Raw genomic sequence first — 8,752 nt, forward strand, 5'->3', positions numbered from 1 at the left:
CCCCCTCACCTTCACCCACTGGATCTTTCTTCTTTGTACTTCTCATGCACATTGTGTTTCTCCTCTTTCAACACCGACCTCACTCTGCTGTAACAATAGGTATGTCCTTTCTCTGGTTATTGAGAGAAGTACCAGGTCTTTTCATATCTGCCCTCCCCACCCTGTCTTCATCCATTTTGTGTTGCTATAACAAAATGCCCACAGACTGGGAAATTTACAAGGAAAAGAAATTGACTTGGCTTACTCTTTTGGAGCCTGGGAAGTCTAAGGGGCATAACACAGGCATCTGTATAGCATCTGGTGAGGATATTCTTGCTGCATAATCCCATGGTGGAAGACAGAAGGGCAAAAGAGAGAAAGAAGGGAAGGAAGCCAAATCCATCCTCATATCAGGAGCTCTCTCGCATGATAATGGCATTAATCCATTCACAAGGGCAAAACTCTCCTGATCTAATCACCTTTCGAGAGTCCCATTTCTCAACACTGTCATATTGGGGATTAAGTCCCCCACACATGAACTTTGGGGGACACATTCAGGCTGCAGAACTTTCCATCCACACTCATACACACGGACACTAAAGACGTGTTTACTAGAAACTAAATGCATACTTGCTGATTTATATGGTCAAAATCAGAAATAAGCAACACTGCTTTCAAAAGAACACTCTTGGGTGGATGAAATCTGAATGTCATGAGCACACTTGACCTGGAAAAGAGACATTTTTTAAGATCCAAATACCCAGAAAACACTGGAAATTCTTCCAACTCTGCCATAAAGCTTAGATTAAGAGCCAGTTTAGTATCAAGTCTTTATAAAAGAATATAAGAACTGAGAAATAACCTGCACAAAAGTTGGAATTCAAAATGTGTTAGGGCATTAGACGTCAGACCTAAGGTATATACTATGCAAGGGTCTATTTGTATAGACCCATTGATACTCAGCACCAGTTCTGGTAGTTTAAAAATATGATTAGATATGTTTAGCCATTGCATTTTCAAAATGCCTTTCACCACGTGTTTGGTGGGGAGTTGAGATCCTACTGTGACCACTGATAGGAACATAAATTCTTCAGGGGTTTCTGCCTGAGAGGGTGGCCATATGAACCACCTCATCTTTGTGTCCTAGAAGATCTCCTGGAGATCACTTATTTATTTAAGTTTGTGCACAAATATATTGCCTACATCCCATTAGCTGTAAATGGAAAAGAAAGTATTTTGCTTCTACTCTATGAAAGAAATAGAGAAGAAACTTATTTCTTTAAAAATATAGAATGATCATGTTAATTCTTTAAGAAGTATTTGAAGTTTCTGATTTTAAAAAGACATAAAATTGTTCTTTTAAAATTATATTAAGACAGCTATATCTAAGTGATTGTGAGACGGTACTACAACACTATGTCAAGGACAATGGCTCTTTGATGAAAAATAAAATATTTTCTGTGTTCCCCAGTAGCCAAGGCAAAAAGGGAAACACCACGGATTAACTTCATCTCATGATTTATTAAAGGAAACATTCTGTGATTTCACAAGAAAGGGAGCTTTTCCAATCATGGAATTCTGAGAATTTCTCCAGTGAAGTCTGCGAAACAACAGAATGGATAGCAATCAAAGATAGATTTGCAGACAAGGAAATGTTCCCAATGAGCTAAAGTATTCAAATCCCTCAGCTCACCGTTCTCTAGTATTATCCTGAAACTCATTCAAAGAAGTTTGGCATGCTGAACAAGAGGCAAATATTATCCCCCCCAAATACATAATTGGTAACAGCAGAATGGCTGAGAGTGAAGTGTAAGTCAGAAGGGGTGACAACTCATTTTCAAATAAAAAGCAAAACGTACTATAAATGTTAACACTGGAGTGATGAAGCTCAACTAAAACAAATGCAAATAAATTCCACATTTTGTTTCTTTTTAGTATGTAATTTGAAAATATCAGTCAAATGTGACTCTTTGGCAGATTTGTTCCCAAGTCATGCCTACAATATTTTGACCTGTGAATTACTACAGATATAAATGTGTTATTCCTTGTATTATAACAGCATAACCTTGAGCAAATAAGTTAACTAAGTCACATCAAAACCTCCAATTTTGGGCTGGGGTTGTGGCTACTGAGCGCTTGCCTAGCATGTGTGAGGCACTGGGTTCGATCCTCAGCACCACATTAAAAAAAAAAAAAAACTAACAAAGTTTTTAAAAAGTCCAATTTTACAAGTAGAAAATGATTGCACATGCTATTTGATATTGATATGCATAAACCCTGGGAACTATTCAGTTAAAAAAAAAACTATTGACTGCACATATCCTTATGAATTTGTAAACACAGCTCTATTTATTGCAAATACAAAACCCCTTCCCTACCTCACATTTGTTACTTAGAATATTTCAACCCCAGTAATTTCTTAATGTCGTTTATAGTAAGTTACTCTCCAAATATAGATGAGTATATTCAAGGTAAATGGATCACAGTATTCTTGAGATAGTTGGTGAATTTTCTGATGATTTTTGAGTATGCAGTGTAGTACATATTTTGATGAGTTTCAGCTCCACTTATATATACACACAAATACTGAAATATGTATTGTGCAATGCAAATAAACTTGAAATGGTTTCGGTGGATGCTAATACCATCCCTGTGATGCTTGCATTAATACTTTCAGCAGAAATCACTCAGGTAACATTCTTCCATTGGCAAAAGATTATAGGCAAGCTTCCAAAGTGACAAGCAAGATATAATAACATGACACAGAAGAGAAGGGGACTAGGAAGATAAAAATACAAGTCTAAACTTACTTGATCTACGCTGGTTAAAAAAAATCTGATAAGAATAAATGATTTGCTGATCTCTTTTCTTTGAGGGCAATACATGGCAGCTCTCTCAGAATAATTCAGTTTCAAATATGACAGCAAGTTCTGTTCAAATTTGAAATCTCAATGTGGTCAGGGCAAGATTTTGAGGCACTGTGGTCCTATCTAAAGAACTCGAATCTCTTTGAAACAACAATTATACGTGTGGTCAGTGCAATTAGAAATAACCTATAGGGTGCTGGGGATATGGTTCAGTTGGTAGATTCTTTGCCTCGCATGCACAAGGGCCTGGGTTCAATCCCCAGCACCACACACAAAAAAAGAAAGAAAGAACCAATCAAGAAGAACAGAGGAGATATTACCATACTGTGGTCTGCCATTTCCTTTGACCTACTCAAAAATCTGTTGTTCCTACTCAGCGCTCTGGACCATGATAAACCATGATCCTTTGTATTCATCCAAACCTTGATGGATGTGCACTGTGAGTGGATGGCTGGGAGTGAAACAACCCCAAATTAAAAATCTTCGCTGTTTCCTCTGCCAGGAGATTCATTTTCTGCTGTCATCTCCTTCATATACCCCACCCTTTGTTTCCTGATTATTAATTCTGGACTCATTAGTGATTTAATTTTTTAACCACAAATGCAATCATTTTAATTATTCATTTGTGTAACATTTTTCAGTTTAATGTAGGAGAGAGTTTAATCTAAATTGAGTTCCCTGAAATGAAGTGGCCTCTTTATGGTAGACAGCATATTTTAAAGGGATTTGAAGTCTTTGTGTGGAATTTAGCTGCAAATCATAGAGCTCAGCGCTTGGGGATGAGTGGGGTATACATACATACGCTGATTTAAATCAAATGCAGATTGAAGTTGGAAAACTCTTTTTGGATGAACGATTCATGAAAGTGGAAAGTTACAGGATTTTTTTCTCAGTAAAATAAAATTTAGGGGTACGGAAAGATACCATGATAGCTGATCATGACAATGAGAGGTTGTTGAAGAAAATGAGTCGGTTGCTTTGAAGGGAAGGACTCCACTTTGGGAGCTGTTTGTTTGATTCATGTTTCATTAAGATGAAGCAGCAAAATGATAACAGTATTCATTAAGTCTGTTAAAGTAGGAAGCAAAGAACTCAGTGAAGTCAACTTCCATTTAGTTTCCAGATTGATCCATTTTGGATGGAACAATCTTATATTAAAGGGTTAGATACATTTTGTAGTGAGACAGGTCCCTTTTTTCTATCTCCCAAAGCATCTGTAACTAGCATCTGAGCACCCAAATAAGTCCTCAGTAGTTGTTTATGGAAATAGGTAAAGAAAAGCCTATGAGTTGCTTGTGGCTTCTGAAAGTAAAGATCAAAGCATGTGCAAAAATTAACTATACAATGGAAGACTTCGGATCGACCACTGAAGAGACACTTTTATCCAGAACGGTGGTCCCCTACTAAGTGGTCTCACTCTCAGTAATTCCTTGCTCTCTCAGATCCCTGGGAAGATTCGGGGATGGGTAACCTGTGGCCATTTTGTCCCCAAAGTCCTAGCTGCCAGCTCTTCTCTAGCCCTGTTTGGCTGAATAGACCCTGGTCTCAACATGAGCCAGTCAGATTTTCTTTTCTCATTTTTGAGACTTGGAATAAAAAATACACAGAGACCATGGGCAGTGAGGAAAAGACCATAAAGGGCTTCTGCTGAAGTCTTTGGAGCAGCCTGAGTTCCTCCGAATTACCTTCTGATCCTGTGAGACATGATCGAGAGGCATGTTGCTCTGACAACATGCCTGAGAAAACCACTTAAAGGAAAAAAAAAAAAAGATTTAATTTTGTTAGTGATTTTTAGCCATTTCCATTCCTGGTTGGCTGCCTTCATTGCCTTGGGCCTGACATAAGGTAGTAGGTTATGATGGAAGGAATTTAGTGGAACAGGGCTGGTCCATTCACAGCATCTGGGGAGGAGAGAGACAGAGACAGAGTAAAGAAGGGAAGAAGGGGCTGTGGACAAATAGTCCCCAAGGGCACATTTCTAATGAACTGCTCTCTTCATCCATGTCCTGCAATTTCTACCACCAATCATTAGTTCATTCATCTTATGAAGCTATCAACCGATTATTACATCAATGGGGTCAGGGCTCTTATGATAACAATCATTTCCTAAAAGCCCACCACTAAATATTGCTGCACCAGGGACCAAGCCTACAAAGCATAAGCCTTTGGTGGATATTTCAGGTCCAAACTGTAATAAGTCCATCACTACTTCTCCATCTCATCTCATCTTTCTTTATTCCTTTCTTTGTCTTCCCCTCCCTCCCTCCCTCCCTCCCTCCCTCCCTCCCTTCCTTCCTTCCTTCCTTCCTTCCTTCCTTCCTTCCTTCCTTCCCTCTCTCTCTCTTTCTAATGTATCCTACCTTGAATGGGCTTTTATGTAGACTACAGTTGAAAGCCTGAACAAATACAACCAGGTTGGGGCTAACAGGGAGGACCATGCTGTTTTCTGTACCAGCACTCTTCACTAGAATCTTCTACAATGAAGGAAATATTTTATACCTGTGCTCTCTGGAAGGTAGCCTCTAGTCACAAATGGCCACTGTGCACTTAAAATATAGCTAGTGCAATAGAGAAGCAGAATTTTTCATTTTATTTCATTTTAATTAAGTTAAACAGCCACAAGTGACTAGTAGCTGTGTCTTGGTTGGTGCAGTGTGATGAGGATTTTTTTTTCCTCTATTGAAGGACATATCAAGAGAAAATGGACTTAAATCGAAGTAACAAGGCTATAGTCACTAGTTGACTATAGGACTACCTCAGAAAAAGAGGGTCCAGAAAGGCTCCTGGGACCTCCGCCTCTCTCCCTCATGCTTAGAAGTGCTCAACAAGGTAGAGTGGCATATTAGTTAGGGGGGCTGCAGTAACAGTATCAATCACAGTGAATTAACAACAGAAATTAATTTTCTCAGTGCTGGAAGCTTGAAGTCCAAGATAAGTTATTAGCAGATTGGTTTTCTCCTAAGGCCTTTCTCCTTGGCTTATAGATGACAGTTGCTCTAGTTTGGATCTAGACTTTCCCCCAAAGGCCCATGTGTTAAAGGTTTAGTCGCCAGCTAGGCGCTACTGGGAGGCAGTAAAATTTTTTAAAAATGGGTGCTTGCCCTTGAAGGGAGTTGTGGGATCCTGGTCTCTTCCTTTTGCTCTTTCATGATCTGGGCAATGAGGTAAACAGCTTTTGCTCCACCCCAGTGAGTGCTTCTTCCCTGCCTTGATGCTGCCTCATCACAAGCCCAAAGCCATGGAGCCAATGGATCATAGGCTGTAATCTCCAAATGGGTGAGCCCAAATAAGTCCATGCTCTTTAAAAACTAACTACCTCAATCACTTTGTTATAGTAATGGAAAGCTAACACAATTGCCTTCTCCCTGTGTCTCCATATGGTTTTCCCCCATGAGTGACAGTGCCCTAATCTCGTCTTAGAAGGACACCAGTCACCATGTTAGATGAGCGTCTACTCCTATGGTCTCATTGTACCTTGATTACCTCTTGAAAGACCCCCATCTCCAAATACAGTCACATTTGGAGGGCTGGAGGTTTGGAGCTTAACATTTGAATTTTGGAGGATAAAAGTAAACTGGAAAATAATGTGATCTGGGTATGGGAATAGCCAAGAAAACAAAGGAAAGATGAAAAATTCCAATCACTAGTATGGCCAGAAACTTGCCATCCCCAGAGACCAGAAACCTGCTCAGCATTTCCAGCCTAAGTTTGGCTGCACCTCATGCATTTTAATTGCGGCGTCCGATGAACTGTAGACACAGGCATAGCTCTGCTCTAGGTTACCATTTCTAGGGAGTTTAATGAGTGTGACTTATTTCGTGTAACTAAGAGATTTCAATGCCGATTTTGACTCAGTCGATTCTTCCTTTGAAATTATCTCCAGTTTTGTTATTTTTCTCCTTCCAATTGCTTTCTAAAGCAGGTCTCTATGACCACATGCTGGGGCCCTCATAATAGCTTCCTGCAGGGTCTCCTGGCCTCCAGTGTGCCCCAGTTCTCATTCCACACACCGAGTTCAGATTCTTCTTCCCAGGAGACTGTGCTCATGGCTCCTCCCACTTCCCAGAAACTCTCAGCCCCGTTATCTCAAGATAAATCTCTAATTCCTAACTTCACGCCAAGGGTGCTTGAGGCCAGCATAGGGCTTTAATATCTAGTGATACTGGAAAAAAAATTACAATTCCTCTGCATCATCCAGATCTGTCCCTGTACTTTCCATGGGCATCTTCTCACACGCATTTCTAGGACCAGTTCTTTGCTCACTCATGTTACCCCACCTGGAATGCCTTCAAGGCCACTCCCTAACAAATTTATTCTTCATTGAAAGAGAACTTTTATTCAAGTTTGACACCCTTAGAAATGTCTCTTCTGAATAGGTCTCCATCAATCAAGGTCCAGAAATCTGCTTTGTCTTTCTTTGTGGTGTTCTTATGGGCTGCATTGAACTCTCCTCCTCATTCATAGGTTATCTTCTGATCCCCAAGAACTGACAGTGTTTTCTTATTTGGAGATAGGGTCTTTCTAGATGTGATTAGGTTAAAATGAGGTCATTGGAAAGGGGCCTATCCAGTAGGGCTGTTGTCCTGATGGGAAGAGGTGAGCAGAACATAGACACATGCTTAGAGAGAAGCCCACATCAGACAGGGTAAAGACAGCTATCTATTTGCCAAAGAGAGAGAGGCCTGCAACAGATCCTTCCATACAGCCCCCAGAAGAACCCCAGGGTTCTTGCTGACACCTTGATCTCAAACCTCCATCCTCCAGAACTGAAAGAAAGTCAAATTTTGTTTATTAAGCCATTCAGTCCATGGTACTTTGTTGCGGCAGCCCTAGAAAACTAATATAGATATATGTATCACTTTCTCTTATTGTGTGTGTTTAGTTCAAACCCCTCCCTGACTAGGAAGTAAAATTCACAAGGGTACAAACTTGGTTTGTTCACTGCTGTCTCTCCATGTGCTTGCAATAGGTGTTCCATAAATGGAATTAAGAATAGCATTCTACAAGCTAACTCTGCAATTTAGTGAAGGAAGTTCATTTGCCTGAAGATAAATATTCATCCCCCAACCTAGCCTTTTTTGATAATGAAGGTAGTACTTTGGTCTCTGTTTTGTTCCTCAATTAGCTTAGAATTTGGGCAAGGAGGAGAGATGACAGTTATTAGTATCCTTGCTCCCTGGCACCCTGAAATATCTTGCAAGAGGCAAATATTTTACTAAACAGGTTCCTATTTAGATGTTTCCTGATAATTTCATATATACCTATTTTGGTTCCCAACTTAGAATCAGCTTCTAAAGAGAAAAGATTGTCCTTAATACTTGTCATTCTTCCCTCTCACAGGAGTGGTTCAATAAATAATGAATGAATGAACAACCAATATGCCCATTCTGTGGTGCCCTTAGGGAATATTAGTACAGATGTCCACCATTCCCCTTCTCTGAGGATCATCTCACCTCCCTACCCCTCCCTGTCTCCTCCATGATCAGAGAGGAGGAAGTAGGTAAGCTTCTACCATGTGTCTCTGTTCCACTTCTTAGTCATATCCTGGACCAGAATGGATACTGTACCATGCAGATGACTTCCTCCAGTAACATGGGTTGAGACCAACAGACGCACAATGACCTCTTCTGGCTTCAAGACTTACACTTTGTACACTTGGGCAATAGAAGGGGGCAATCACAGCCCCCTTGTGGAACATAGGCCGTGCACAGAGAAAGAGGGCTGTGCAGTCAGGCATTGGGGAGCAGCCATAAGATCCCCACAGGAGCTTCCTGGGACAGCTTCCATGTCTGCCCCTTCCTCTCCACTTGACATTTCTGTGTTCCTACCATCAATTCCTCCTTCTTTGCTTAAATTGGCTACAATTTGCTTCTGGTTGTTTGGGGGAAAAAAATCAGAACAAACGA

The sequence above is a fragment of the Spermophilus citellus genome (assembly GCF_964194105.1).
Source record: "Spermophilus citellus genome assembly, chromosome: 6".
NCBI classification, from domain to species: Eukaryota; Metazoa; Chordata; class Mammalia; order Rodentia; family Sciuridae; genus Spermophilus; species Spermophilus citellus.